General features: G+C 39.3%; 1 protein-coding gene and 1 pseudogene across 9 annotated transcripts in view; both read right to left on the bottom strand.

Annotated features, from left to right (window-relative positions):
* Positions 1 to 16,026, bottom strand: part of DCDC1 (doublecortin domain containing 1) — a 553,166-nt gene that overhangs the window by 155,744 nt on the left and 381,396 nt on the right. The window lies entirely within an intron of this gene.
* Positions 1 to 16,026, bottom strand: part of LOC149128358 (ubiquitin-conjugating enzyme E2 T pseudogene) — a 73,858-nt pseudogene that overhangs the window by 30,083 nt on the left and 27,749 nt on the right.

Below are 16,026 nucleotides of genomic sequence, written 5' to 3'. Positions count from 1 at the left end.
ACTGTGAGAAAATAAGTTCCTGCTTTTCCATGCCATCCAATTCTTTTACGTTGTTATGGCAGTCAGAGCTGACTGATCCGTCTCCTTCATTGTCCCGAAGCTGGTCTGTGTGGCCAACAGAACAGGCAGAAGCGGTGATATTTCACCTCCCAGGTTAGATTTCAGAAGACTGCTCTGGATGCATGTTCTCTCCTCCTCCCCTCACCCTGCCCCCACCCCGAGAGAAGTCACCTGCAGGCCTCAGTGACCAGGAAATGAGGTCTCCTGACCATAGTTCCAGTCACATGAGGAAACGTGGAAGTGGATCCTACAGGGCTGTGCAACTCTGCAACTCTGGCAGACATCGTTGACCACACATCTCATGGAAGACCCCGAGGTATAAGCACCCTGCTAAACTGCCCTATGCTAGATCATAATGTTCTTACTCTAAGTCACTCAGTTGGGGGGTGAGGGTGTTGTTACTCAGCAATAACAAACTACCCAAAGCCATCTCAAAAGTCTGATGTGATGCCTATCATTTTTCCTCTCAGTATACTCTCAGTATAATTCTTCATGACCATCAACCTGTCAGACGGAGGCACAACCGTAAGGACTTGACTTGGGTATTTAGTTTTATGCAAGCATTACTTTTAAGGAAGACTGACATCTTAATATCCATCTTCTACACACCAATATCCCAATAGTGTCTTAGATAATCCTCAATTGTAATATAAATTTCATTCACTATCAAAGTTTAGGAAGCATCTTGTATCATCTTTTTCTTGATGGTCTATTAGCTATATTTAGAATCCCAGAATCGCCCCCCCCCCTCATTTTTTTGTAATGTAAGCCCTGGTATTATTGTTAAGTGGGCTTTTAGCATATTAAAAACTAGTTTTCAGTAATCATAGGTTTTCACTTAAATGCTCATTTTTCCTTTTTCCTGCTCATCAGCTGTTCTGTTTCCCTTTTCTCCAGCTGCTTGTGTTACTACTTGCTTAATTTCTCTCTTCTCTTGTTGATCTTCTCTCCCTCTGGGTGTTGCCTGATATCCAGAAACCCATCTGACGGCATGTAAGAGACACGTTTCTCTGAGCACATTTATGGGCTTCATCTTTCATCTTACCTTCTGAAATTCAGAAAACCGATATAAGCTTGAAACCTATCTAAGAGACAACTGCAGAACCTTTGGAGGAAATGACTATTTCAAGAATAAGGATGAAGTAGTTTGAACAGAAGGATGAAGACATTCTTGATAATGCCCTTTGTAACTTTGGTTTTCAGGGAAAATGGTTATCTACCAGTGGATTTCCAGGTGAGAGAAGCTACTTGATATCAGCCACCCTCGCTCACTTCAGTGGAAGAAATTAAGATCTTGCGAACACTAAATGACTGGGCTCATCTAACTCATTAAATGTCTACTGTGCAATGCAAATGTCAAAATAATAGGATGGGGGCCAGCGCTGTGGGGTAGCCAGTGGGGCTGCCACCTGCAGTGCCAGCATCCCATGTGGGTACTGGTTCAAGTCCTGACTGCTCCACTTTCAATCCAGTTCTCTGCTGTGGCCTAGGAAAGCAGTGGGGATGGCCCAGGTCCTTGGGCCTCTGCACCCGAGTGGGACACCCGGAAGAAACTCCTGGCTTTGGATCAGCACAGCTTCAGCCATTGTGGTCAATTGTAGAGTGGACCAGTGGATGGAGGACTTCTCTCTCTTTCTCTCTCTCTGTAACTATTTCAAATAAATAAATTTTTTTAAAAAATAATAATAGAATGAAAAACCCATTATGTTCTTAGATTGTTTTTTTGCTCTGTGGCAAACTGCAGCTAGATATTGAGATTTCTAAAGGAAAACAAGTTAAAACACAGTGGGCAGAGGGTTTTAGATGTTAAATCTGTCTGTGTCATTTGTTAATTGAGAAACCTTGTGCTGGTCATATTGTTCATGAGCCTCATTTTCTTCAGTCAGAGAATGGAAATAATTATACCTCAAGTAAAGGGTGGTAACAATGATTAAATGGGATCAAGTGTGCATGGTACATAGAAAAGTGCTCAATAAGTTGTGGTTCTTTTAAATTTCTCAAATCAGTGGTGAAAAGGAAAGTAGTACCAGTAAGAAAAAAAGCACTAGGTTTCCTTTAGATAAAATGATTTAATCAATCCTTTAACCTTAAGTCTGCTACTAAATATCTGGGCCAATTAATCTGTTTACTGTGTTTTTCATTGTACAATGTCTGAAGTTTGATGCAGTGCCATATACAAACTCATGTATATGGAGGACATTGCAATGCAAATAAATAACTAGACTACAGAAAGTGGATTGTGCACAAAGTGGCGTGCAATCGATTCGCTATATGACTTGTTCTGGGCTGAATGGCATCAAAGACATTTGCATCAGATCTTTAGGAAGAGTAGAGAAATTCATCTGGTAGACAGGTGGTAGGTAGGAGGCCATGTGCAAAGGCCCGTAGTCTTGAAACACCAACACATAAGTCAATGGTGCAAAACTTGCTTGCTACTTAAGTCACCTTGAGAGTTTCAAAAATAGTGATGCCTGTGTCCCACTTCTAGAACTTGAGATTTAATTGTCTAGAGTGTGGCTTTGGCTCTGTGACATTTAAAAGACTTCAAATTTTGGAAACCAACCATATTAATTTTCTGTAAGTTGTTCTATCTGGCTGAGTCTGGGAGAAATAATGGGAGATAACCTGAAATGTTATAAGATAGAAATTGGACTTTATATTCTAATACAGAAATTGACTAAATGAGGATATTTCCAAGAGTTTAAGGACAGCAGAATTAAAAGCTTGTTTTGGTGCAAAAGCATTTTTTTGGAATCCTTACAAAGTTTTTTTTGTGACACACATTTTTAATTAATTGTAAAAAAAAACTCTATTAACATTTGCACCAAAATAAACTCATATTTTCAATTCCATTTTCCATGAATTTATCAAAGTTTTCTCATTCAGTCCTATAATTTAAAAAATTGTTATGCACCCCAAATTGTGAATGTGCATTTCTTCATTAACTTATACAGGCACTACTATCATAGGATGCTATGTGCAATACAAATGCATATATACAAAAAAGCTCAGGATTAAAAGAGTAGCTAAAGAATAAAAGTGTTTAGAGCAGTTATTTTATTAATGATTAAAAGCCTTTGTGCTCTCACTAAATTATTTTCATTTGAATAATATTTTTTGTTTCTTTTTTTAACTTTTATTTAATGAATATAAATTTCCAAAGTACAGCTTATGGATTACAATGGCTTCCCCCCCCCATAACTTCCCTCCCACCCGCAACCGTCCCCTTTCCCTTTCCCTCTCCCCTTCCATTCACATCAAGATTCATTTTCAATTCTCTTTATATACAGAAGATTAGTTTAGCATATATTAAGTAAAGATTTCAACAGTTTGCACCCACATAGAAACACAAAGTGAAAAATACTGTTTGAGTACTAGCTATAGCATTAAATCACAATGTACAGCACATTAAGGACAGAGATCCTACATGAGGAGTAAGTGCACAGTGACTCCTGTTGTTGACTTAACAAATTGACACTCTTGTTTATGGCCTCAGTAATCACCTTAGGCTCTAGTCATGAGTTTCCAAGGCTATGGAAGCCTTTTGAGTTCACTGACTCTGATCATATTTAGACAAGGTCATAGTCAAAGTGGAAGTTCTCTCCTCCCTTCAGAGAAAGGTACCTCCTTCTTTGATGACCTGTTCTTTCCACTGGGATCTCACTTGCGGAGATCTTTCATTTAGTTTGTTTTGTTTTTGTTTATTTGTTTTTTGCATGCCTGAAATACTCTCATGGGCTTTTCAGCCGGATTTAGGATCCGGCTAAATAATATTTTTATATAAGCAATAGATAGGATAGGATTTATTATTTATCACAACCTTGGTTTGACTTTCTTTAAAAACTACAGAAAATTTTAAATTATATTTTAATTGTTATCAAACCTAAAAACAAAACCTCCCCACAAAATATAAATCCAGACAGAAGAAATGCATCTTTGGCTGAACATACTAAATCAAGACTCTTGTTTTCAAGCTCACCACCAATTGTGTAGGAAGTTCTGTGGATATTTGGCTAGCAAATTTTCAATGACCTATATTTCTATCATTATATTATCATGCAATCTTATAAATTGATCAGAAAGTATTGAAAAAATATTTTACTAAAATGGGCTCAGAATACACTGGAACTCACATGTTAGGATATATTCAAACTAGAAAATACTTTTCATGCTTTTATGTTTGGTATAGGGGAGGGGAGGGGCTCCTGTGAAATAAAAAAGATGACAACCCGCTCCTCTAAGTAAAGGACATGGGGTCACTGGGATGGAGTGAACATTATGAAGTTCTTAACTGCCAGACACCCTGTGCTCCTCACAGGTCCCTCCTTTCTTATTTTCACCAATCCTGTGTGTTACTCGTCCCTGTCTCTGTGTTACATGTGAGGAAATTTAAACTCACAGAGGGGCAATGACTACAACACTAACAATATAGCAGAAAGGTTTGGAACTGGACAATTGAGAACAAAGTCTTGCAAAGGCTACCGAGAGAAATTAGTAAGGGAGCCCATGAGAAGTGAAGAGCATTTTTGCGAACCATGCTCTAAGGAGATGAGACAGCACGTGGTGGGAGACAGTGAACACAACTTTGTGAATTTTTCCATATCACAACAATTCAGTTGTTAGAAATTAGACAAAAGTGGCCAGGAAATGTGATTATATAAAACTCAGAAGCTTCTGCATAACAATAGAGACACCTCATAGAATGGGAAAATATTTGCAAACTACTTATCTGACAAGGGGTTAATATCCAGAATATATCAGCAACTCCAAAAACTCCACAACAACAACAACAAAAAACTACCCATCCAGTTAAGAAATGGGCAGTAGACTCAATAGTTCTCACAAGAAATAGAAATGGCCAAAAAAAAAAAGTATAAAAAATTGCTCAGCATCACTAACCATAAGAGAAATGCAAATCAAATCCACAATGAGATATCACCTCACCCCTTTCAGAGGGGCTATATCCAAAAGACAGAGAGTAATGAAGGCTGGTCAGGATGTGGAGGAAGGGGGAACTCTTTTTATTATTATTATTATTTAAATTTATTTGACAGGTAGAGTTATAGACAGTGAGAGAGAGAGAGAGAGAGACAGACAGAGAGAAAGGTCTTCCTTCCGTTGGTTCACCCCGCAATGGCCGCTATGGCCGGAGCTGCATCAATCCAAAGCCAGGAGCCAGGTGCTTCTCCTGGTCTCCCATGCGGGTACAGGGGCCCAAGCACTTGGGCCATCCTCCACTGCATTCCCGGGCCACAGCAGAGAGCTGGCCTGGAAGAGGAGCAACCAGGACTAGAACCCGGCACCCATATGGGATGCCGGCGCCACAGGCGGAAGATTAACCAAGTGAGCCACGGCGCCGGCCCCAGGAAGGGGAACTCTTAACACTGTTGACTGGGGCAAATTCTATGAGAGAATAATCAGGGTAATGTAATTAAGAGTAACAGAGTTAATTTATGTGTAGCGGAGGATGTTTGAAGTTATCATAAATTGTGGCAAAATAAAAAGTCAACAAGAATGTTCCTCAGTGGCCAGTGTTGTGGTTTAGTGGGTTAAGCCACCACCTGTGACACCAGCATCCTATATGGGTACCAGTTGGAGGCCCAGCTGCTCCCCTTCTAAGTCTGCTCCCTGCTGATTCTTCTGGGAAGATCTCATGCTCTCTCTGTCCCTCCCTCTTTCTCTGTAATATTGGCTGCTTTTTTTTTTTTTTTGAAAGTCAGAGTTACACAGAGAGAGGAGAGGTGGCGGGGGCGGGGGGGGGGGGGGCGGCTTCCATCCGATGGTTCACTCTCCAATTGGCCACAACAGCCGAAGCTATGCTGATCCGAAGCCAGGAGCCAGGAGCTTCTTCCAGGTCTCCCACACAGGTGCAGGGGCCCAAGGACTTGGGCCATCTTCTACTGCCTTCCCAGGCCATAGCAGAGAGCTGCACTGGAAGTGGAGTAACAGGGACTAGAACCAGCACACATATGGGAAAGTCAGCACTTCAGACCGGGGCATTAACCCACTGCGCCACAGTACCAGCCCTGTAACATTGCCTTTTAAATAAGCAAATAAATCTTTTTTTAAAAAACAATGGTTTTCAGATGTTTATCTCAGTTAAATCCTTTTTGCCTGAAATCTCTTTCTCACATGGTAAAAAAGTATGAATGGCACAATCTTCTGAAATTAAAATTAGATCATGTCATGTCCCACTTAAATATTTCAAAGGCATCTCTGCTCTTAAACATCAAATCCCAACTCTGCCAGAGTCCACAAGGCTCCCATCTCCATCCTCAGTTCCAGGGCTCTCCCTCTGGCTCTTTCTGCTTCACCAAAATCGGTGTTTCTGTTTTTTGAATAAGCCAAGCCACTTCTTGCCTTAGGCTCTTTGCTAATCTTTCTGTCTAGAACTAACGTTCACCTCCACCCTCCTAGCCCTGGTGCCCGAAGTCGATACAGTTTTTAAAGCGCCTGAGGTTCCTCAGCCCCTATCTAACTTCTGCAGAGAACCCTTCCCTGACTGCGCTATGCGGGCAACCCCATCTCAAGTTACCTGATCCCATCTTCCTTTCAACTCTTTCACAGAACAGATCACAATCTAGAGCTGATTTTTTTTTTTTTTTTTTTTTTTTGACAGGCAGAGTAGACAGTGAGTGAGAGAGAGACAGAGAGAAAGGTCTTCCCCCTGCCGTCAGTTCACCCTCCAATGGCCGCCATGGTTGGCGCGCTGTAGCCAGCGCACCACGCCGATCCGAAAGCAGGAGCCAGGTGCTTATCCTGGTCTCTCATGGGGTGCAGGGCCCCAGCACCCGGGCCATCCTCCACTGCACTCCTGGGCCACAGCAGAGAGCTGGCCTGGAAGAGGGGCAACCGGGACAGAATCCGGTGCCCCAACCGGGACTAGAACCCCGTGTGCCGGCGCCGCTAGGTGGAGGATTAGCCTAGTGAGCCGCGGCACTGGCCAAGAACTGACTTTTCACTCTCTAATTACAATGCAAAGTATGTGAAGATGTGGACCTTTGAGCAGTTACTTTTGGTGAAGCCACAGCACTGGTAAATAGTAAGAGCTCAATTAGCTGAATAAATGAATGATAAAACACAAGAAATAAAATCTTGACCTGTGCCATCAATAAATAAAACAACTCCAAAGATTGACAAGGGTTCTTATTTTCCCTATCTCCAAAGGCACAAAACTTCACAGGTGCTTTGGGACATTATTTTATTATTTTCAAATTTTATTTTAGAAGCAAAGAGACAGAAACAGAGACAGCTGCTACAGAGACTGACAGCATTCCCATCTGCTGGTTCCCTCTGCAAATGCCTGCAATGGCGGTAGCTGGGCCAGGCCAAAGCCAGAAGCTGGAAATTCAATGAGGTCTCTCACATGTGAGGCAGGAACCCAACTACTTGAGCCATAACTGCTGTCTCATAGGGTCTTCAGTGGCAGGAAGCTAGACTCCAGGGCTGGTGGCAGATACTGAACCCAGGTACGCAGATACGGGATGTCAGCATCTTAACCACTAGGCCAGACAGCCACCCTGGAACACTATTTTGAAACTAATTGTCCATGTTTATTTCTCAGGCAATAGAATTCTTGTTCTCGTAAATATAGCTCCTTCAACTATTTTGCCCTAGAAAATGTTATAAAATCGAAATCATTACCCTTAACAACTCTTAAAAAAGATTGGAAAAACTAGATAGAGATGTTTGTCTTTCATCATTAAACTAACTCTACACTCTCAATCTAGTGGATTCAAAAGGTTATCTTTGGCCACTTCTCTTTTCCATTTTCAGGATTTTAAGTGTATATCATGAAAATATCTCTTAGAGAAAGAGAAAGTCTCCCAAAATCTAAGTAAGTTCTTTAGTGGAAAAAACCCAGCACAGGTCAAAAGAAAAACTGTAATCTGGGCAGTACATTTATAATTCAAATCTCAAGGTAGTAATTTCTTAATATATTCTTTTGAAAACCCTTACCAATTAATAAGAAAATCCTATAATCCAAATAGAAAAATGAGCAAAGGTATTGACCATTCACAGAAAAAAATTAAGATATAAAAATGCTCAAATTCACTTAAAATAATAGAATTGCAAATTAAAATTATATCGCCGGCGCCGTGGCTCAACAGGCTAATCCTCCACCTAGTGGCGCCGCACCGGGTTCTAGTCCCGGTCGGGGCACCAGATTCTGTCCCGGTTGCCCCTCTTCCAGGCCAGCTCTCTGCTGTGGCCCGGGAAGGCAGTGGAGGATGGCCCAAGTGCTTGGGCCCTGCACCCCATGGGAGACCAGGAGAAGCACCTGGCTCCTGCCTTTGGAAAAGCATGGTGCGCCGGCCGCAGCGCGCTGGCCATGGTGGCCATTGGAGGGTGAACCAACGGCAAAGGAAGACCTTTCTCTCTGTCTCTCTCTCTCTCACTGTCCACTCTGCCTGTCAAAAAAAAAATTATATCAATGGACCTGTTTTTTTAAACCTTGCCAATAGGCAAAGTTTCAAAATTTAACGATATCTTGTATTAAGAAGACTAGGTATCAACCAGTCACTTTCATAGGTTGTTGGAGAACATGTAAATTGTATAGTCTCTAGCGAACAGTTTGGCAATATTTACAAAAATTACATATATACACATCCTTTTCTCTGATACCTTCCCCTTGAAAATTATCTTAATATTCAAATGTGTGCAAAGAACAAACTACAAGGTTAACCATTGCGGTACTGATTTTAAAATCAAAAGACCAGAAACAACCTCAATGTCTACCCATTAAAAACAACTTAAATAAATTTGGTATATCTATAAAACAGAACAATATGCTTCAAAAATTGAGGGAGCATATTTTGTGGACTAATAAAGAAAAACATCTCAAACATCTTGTTAAGTGAAAAAAAAAATCAGTGCAAACATCCCATGGAACATCATGACTTGTGTAAAGGAATGGGGTGCGGATTCATATTTCCCTATGTATGCATTAAAATGTCTCTGGAAAACTCACAAGCAGCTAAAAAAGTGACTTCTTGGTGGGTGTGGGAGTAGACTGACAAGGAAGATAGGATGTAATGGTAGAAAGGAAACTTGTTTTGATACACCTGTTTGAAACTTTGATTTTGAACCATGTGAAACTATTTTAAATAATTGATGTTTTAAACATGGTGCTAAGGATGGGAAAAATAAAAGCATAGAAAGTGCTTCCCAGCAGCCAGCGCCGCGGCTCACTAGGCTAATCCTCCGCCTTGCGGAGCCGGAACACCGGGTTCTAGTCCCGGTCAGGGCACCGGATTCTATCCCGGTTGCCCCTCTTCCAGGCCAGCTGTCTGCTGTGGCCTGGGAAGGCAGTGGAGGATGGCCCAAGTGTTTGGGCCCTGCACCCCATGGGAGACCAGGAGAAGCACCTGGCTCCTGCCATCGGATCAGCGTGGTGCGCCGGCTGTGGCGGCCATTGGAGGGTGAACCAATGGAAAAAGGAAGACCTTTCTCTCTGTCTCTCTCTCTCTCGCTGTCCACTCTGCCTGTCAAAAAAAAAAAAAAAAAAAAAAAAAAAAAAGTGCTTCCCAGTAATGGATCTTCCCTCAGACAACTGTTTGAAAGTCAAAGTGGCTCCATGCTACTGATTAGATGTACACTTAATAACTGATAAACATTGATTAAGAATGAGGAAATAAAATGGATCAATCCTTCAATGTGTTATTAAAAGCTTTTCTAGTAGGATCTCCTTTCTACCTCATTTTTCTTGAACTAGTCTTAGAGGTAATCACTCCAGTCTTCTTACAGTCCCTATATACTCATTCTTACCCTTATAAATGAGGTTTCTTCTACCATGGAGTCCTCACTGTTTATGAACCCGAATCAGACATTTCATTCAGAGCATAGTCCCATATCCTCTTCCTGGGTGGCTTAAAGCAGCTGAAATTTAATATCTCACAGTGCAGGAGGCTGAAAGTCTCAAAACAGCATGTCAGCAACACCACGCTCCTTCTCCTTCTGAAAGAACTCTGTCCTGCATCTTCCTGGTTTCTGGTGTTTTGCCAGCAATTCTTGTTATTTGACCAGCAGCTGCAGTGCTTTAGTCTCTTCCTCCATCAACATACAATGTGATCTCCTTTTGTGTCTATTTCTCTTTTCTGCTTCTTAAAAGGACATCTGCCATATAGGACGAAGACTAATCCTAGACCTCATAGTAAACTGATTGTATTGCAAAGACTCTATTCCGAAGTACATTCACAGGTACTGAAGGTTAGGACTTCCACAACATATCTTTGGGGGACACAAGTCAACCACAACACCTTTTCTGTCACCTTGTTCTTAGACTGTTTCCCTTAATGTTAAATTTTATAATATGTGTATGTGTGTTATATGATATACAAATCTGGACCCTTACAGTAACTCTTCTTTAGTAACTAGTTCATCTAATGTACTTTTTTTTTTTTTTTTTTTTGACAGGCAGAGTGGACAGTGAGAGAGAGAGAGACAGAGGAAAAAGGTCTTCCTTTGCTGTTGGTTCACCCTCCAATGGCCTTTGCGGCAGGCGCGCTGTGGCGGGCGCACCATGCTGATCCGAAGCCAGGAGCCAGGTGCCTCTCCTGGTCTCCCATGCGGGTGCAGGGCCCAAGCACTTGGGCCATCCTCCACTGCACTCCCAGGCCACAGCAGAGAGCTGGACAGAAAGAGGAGCAACCGGGACAGAATCCGGCGCCCTGACCAGGACTAGAACCCGGTGTGCTGGTGCCACAGGTGGAGGATTAGCCTATTGAGCCACGGCGCTGGCCCCTAATGTACTTTTTTAAAGACTTTATTTATTTATTTGAGAGGTAGAGTTACAGATAGAAAGAGGGAGAGACAAAGAGAGAGGTCTTCCATCCACTGGCATCATCCCCTCAAATGGCCACCACGGCTGGAGCTGGGCCCATCCAAAGTTAGGAGCCAGGAGCATCTTCCGGGTCTCCCACATGGGTACAGGGGCCCAAACACTTGGGCCATCTTCTACTGCTTTCCCAGGCCGTATCAGAGAGCTGGATCACAAGAGGAGCAGCCAGGACACAAACCAGCACCCATATGGGATGCTGGTGCCTCAGATGGAGGTTTAGCCTATACTATGCCACAGGGCCAGCCTCTCTAATGTCTTTTTGATTGTGTATGTATGATACATATATAAATACATATATACATATATAATATGTTATTTCAAGAATAGGAAATATATTTTATATTTGGACATGTGCTATACACATAATCCATGTTTAAAAATGATTACATGAAAGATCGGACGAATGATGTGCTAGAAGGCAAACACATTGACTTTCATAGGTTTCAACAAGCATTCATTCATCATGACAACCTCTCAGTGAGCCTCCCTGAGTAGCTCAATGCATAAGAATCCAAAAGAAGCATTAGCTCATCAGTACCACACCGCAAAGGTCCCACTTTTAGGAAGGAAGAAAAAACAATAGATTTGGTCCGAAGAATGGAGGTAATTGCGTGACAGGGAGGCAATCCCGTCCTCAGCTTCATGTCCAGCTGTCCAGAGCACAGCCAGCCCCTGCCTTAGTTTATAATTATGGATAAAAAAAGTTATCTTTAGAATTGTTTTATTTCCCTCAAAATAAAATGCACGCATATACCCTTGCATGTGCATATATGTATAATACATGAATTGATTTCTGATTAAAACAAAGGCTTGAGGGTTTTCAGCGATTTAAGCCAACAGATCACAGTAGGATATGAACAGCAGTACAATATGGTAATTGGCTGCTGTCTCAATTCCATCCTGAGTAATCAAAGACTCGTGGTGGAACAAGGAACAATGAAGAAGACACTTACTAAGTGCAAGACAAGTAAAACAGAATAGAAGGGCATGGAAGATAAAAGAGGAGAGACACAGAGAAAATCCAAAGATAAAAGCAATTAGCCTAATGCCTAATATAGGAATCTATAATTACATATTTACAGTAATGAATCAAAATAAAATGATTTGTATTTGTACAAGGTTGATAAAATGTATGTTCACTGTGTTGGACTGAAAATGCTGCTCATTTTCAGCAGCAAAGAATCACATGAGAAAAGATCAGTGGATTAAACTCTCATGTACTGAAAAAGAGCAAAATTAAAAGATAAATACATATTGGACAAATCATTTACACCAAATATAAAATCCAATGGGTTTATCTCTAAACTGTAATTGGTATATTTAAATGTATTTTTAAAAATTCTAAAACTTCAAATGGCTACAGGATATAAGCAGAAGATTCATATACAGAAAAATACAATTAGAAAACATTCATGGGGAGTTGTAATCAAACAAATGCAAACTACGGCAATCTAGTTTGTTTAATCTCTGCAAATCTAAACTTAAAACACTCATTTCAGATGAATTAGGGAAGAAAATAAATCTGTTCACTTATTGCTGGTTTATCACCAATAGGTACAATTCTTTCTAAAACAATAGGACAACATGTAGCAAATATTATGAAGACGGTCATACCTTTTGAAAAATAAGTTCTAGGAATTTATCCTAAGAAACAATTTGGAAGAAGCATTAAGATGCATGACTGTGAATGTTCACTGAAATTTTATCTATAGTAGTTAAGAGTAAGAAATTACATATCCATCTCTAGGATAAAAGGTTAAAATACATTTTAATCCCATAGCATGACATAACAACATTAAAATTATCATTATGAAGCAAATGTAAAATTATGTGAAAGTATTATATGGCAAAAATAAGTATAAAAAGCAGAACAAAATTGCTAGGCCTGTGATATAAACACCATGTATCCATTTAGTAAGAATGTGCTAAGCAAGTATTATCTACAGGTGTTATGTTAGGAATAAAATACATAGTCCCTGAGCTCAGGTTCACAATCTTAAGGAATAAAGACATGCAAATATAAATACTATACCTACAAAGTACTATAATGGTATTGAAATGTAAAAACAATCAGATGAGGTTGCAATTATGTGTGATGCTTTAAATTCATATGTGTTATACTGTCCTTTTATCAGTTTATTGTTTTTCCCTGTATAATAAAAATAATACATATTCACTATAAAACGCTATGAAAATACAGATATCCTATAAAGAAATAGCCTGAAATCTCCATAGTCCCAGCACTCACAGACAACCATTTTTTGCATGGCAAGTTCTCATTCTGATTTTTTAGTGATAATTTCCAGATTTTCTTCTTGTTTATATGTGTACATTGCATTCTATTATTACAAATTAAAATTATAGCCTGGCCAAATCCCTATACTACTAAAAACTCATAGGAAAAATGTTGTTTAATGTTTCATAATAGTCCATTAGCTAGATGAAATGTAACTCACTTAGCCATGGTCCCATGGTCAGATACCTTGTTTCCAATCTTTGTTAACCTTAACAATACTGCAGTGAATATTTTTGTCTCTCCATTAACTTCTTTGTTATAAACTCCTAGTATGTCAAGTTAATTTTTGAAGCTACTTAATAATCCAATTCACAGGCATTTTAACATATGAAAGACTGCATAATTCTAAGTCGGAACTGTGTCATCTATAGCTGTAATTTCAACTAAAGCATTTGAGAATTAACAAGATCAGTATCTTAAAGAGAAAAAGTAGCATTTAAGACTATCACAGAATATGTACAGAGCTTTTCTTCCACACGTACTCCTGCTATCCTTGAGAGAGAGAGCCAGAGCCGGAGTGAGAGGTTGAAGTTCCCGTCTCAGCTACCACGAAAGGACAGTAGACCCAGCTCTAACTCGAATTACAAAGTCACAAACTTCTAAAACACATAACATTTTTTATGTGAAAATAATACCCGTAGTTTGTACATTTCAAGAAATAAATTTTACATATTTGAAATTCCTAAAATAACCATGATGAAAACACTTTAATGAAATATAAGTCATATATACATTTAACTTCATAAAGCTCTGAGCAGAGATGAGAAAAACTCAATGAACAAAGCAGCTCTTTTTCTTTAGGAGAAAATGTATAGAGTTGTATGCACCACTGTTTTCATGGGAGAAATAATAAAGAAAATAAAATATTTAATGATACTTTTAAAAGATGTTTACTGGCACTATCGTTTTTACAGGTAATACACTTTTTTTTATTCTTGCTTGAATGAGTTTTTTGAAATCACTGACATAAGGAGTAAAAGTACGTATCTTTTCCATTTTAAGGTGATAAATGCTAAAACTTACTTTAATGACATTAAGTTCTTGTCACAATCTTCTATGTCTATGCAGAATAGGTAGCAACTAAGCATCCATACCATAGCTGAGCAAACTGAGGCCCTGCATATAGTAATAATGGAGCCGGTCTGATATATGATGGGACACAGAGTAGGGGAAAAAACTTGGGCAATGAAATGAGACAATAAAAATAAATGACTTTAGGAAGGAGCCTTTAGAATTGAAGCTTGTTGGCTAGATATGAACAACTGAGATATATAAAATGCACAAAGTGTCAGGTTTTCTTTTCATAATTCTTGGCAAAGAAAGGAAAGAGAACATTTGAAACCTGTAATAAGTACCCTTAATTCAAATATCATTTAGGCTCATTAATCACTGAGAATTCATATCTGTATTTATCTTTAAAGGGAAGCAGAAAAGTCTTTGTTATCACTTTAGACATGAAAGAGGTAAAAGAATGGAACTTGAAGAAAGGCCATAAATGTAGGAATTACAACATCACTGCCTTAATAATAATTCTTCACTAATAGAATACATGACACAGTACCTTTATATAATAAAGACTAAACACAGAAGAAACTACATAATGGCAGTTACACTGTAGATCAATTTGAGTCTAACATAACAGAAATGATCACTGATCCCAAGACGTTATGGAATAGTAAACTTAAGATATTGTGCTGCTTTTCAAGTTTATGTGACTATGATTATTTAATTTTCTTTTGTGTGTGCTCAAGTATAGCTGTTATGTGACTACACATGAGAGAACCTGAAATTAATTTGTCTGTATGAGATCAGTGACTGTATAAATTCTTATGAAAACTAACATGCCATGACAATAGTAATTTTGATAAAATTATAGCAAGAACTGCAATTCTCTGCCATCTGGCTGTCTCATCATAAATACTTTGATAGGCTTTTTATCACTTATTTATTTACTTCAACCACTTTATCAGTACAGTTTCAAGGTATTATCACAATGGACAGTTTTAACTGTTAAAGAAAGATCATCTTCACAATATAAATTTTGAACTTTTCACAAAATTATGAGATTCCAATCTTTTTGATGGGAAAATATTACTAAAGCAAAAGTTATCTTGGGAATTTCTTAATTCAATTGCTATAATTTTATTTCTGTTCAATCCTGAAAGCATGGCAACCACATCTAAGAAGCTACTACTGAAGTTTTTCTACAGCAATGAAGTACGATATATTAAGGGACTTCAAAGACTCGATGGAAAATGGAATTAAAAAGAAGTTTAGGGGCCAGTGCTCTGGTGCAGTGGGCTAAAGCCCTGGCCTGACGCGCTAGCATCTCGTATGGGCACCAGTTCTAGTCCCGGTTGCTCCTCTCTGATCCAGCTCTCTGCTATGGCCTGGGTAAGCAGTAGAGGATGGCCCAAGTCCTTGGGCCCCTGCACCCACATGGGAGACCAGGAGGAAGACCTGGAGGGACACCTGGCTCCTGATTGGCACAGCTCTGGCCATTGTGGCCATCTGGGGAGTAACCAACGGTTGGAAGACCTCTCTATCTATCTCTACCTCTCTCTGTAACTCTGTCTTTCAAATAAATTAAATAAATCTTTTTTAAAAAAGTTTATTTTATTGCAAAGAATTCTGAAATCTATGTATAAGGTTCTTCAAACTGTTCATGGAAAATATGCATTATGAAAAAACTGCATGGATTTCAAAAGAATTCTTGCACCAAAATAAACAATTGATTTCATTTTTCCACAAATATTTTGAAGTATCCCCATATTTAACTATTATTTGGATCCTTATTGGTATTATTTGGATATAATACTTTCAACTTGAT

Source organism: Oryctolagus cuniculus, chromosome 1 (assembly GCF_051225735.1).
Source record: "Oryctolagus cuniculus isolate XC-2025 breed Fujian yellow rabbit chromosome 1, ASM5122573v1, whole genome shotgun sequence".
Lineage (NCBI taxonomy): Eukaryota > Metazoa > Chordata > Mammalia > Lagomorpha > Leporidae > Oryctolagus > Oryctolagus cuniculus.
Note: the sequence above shows the minus strand (reverse complement) of the source record. Positions and strands in the feature narration are given on the sequence as shown.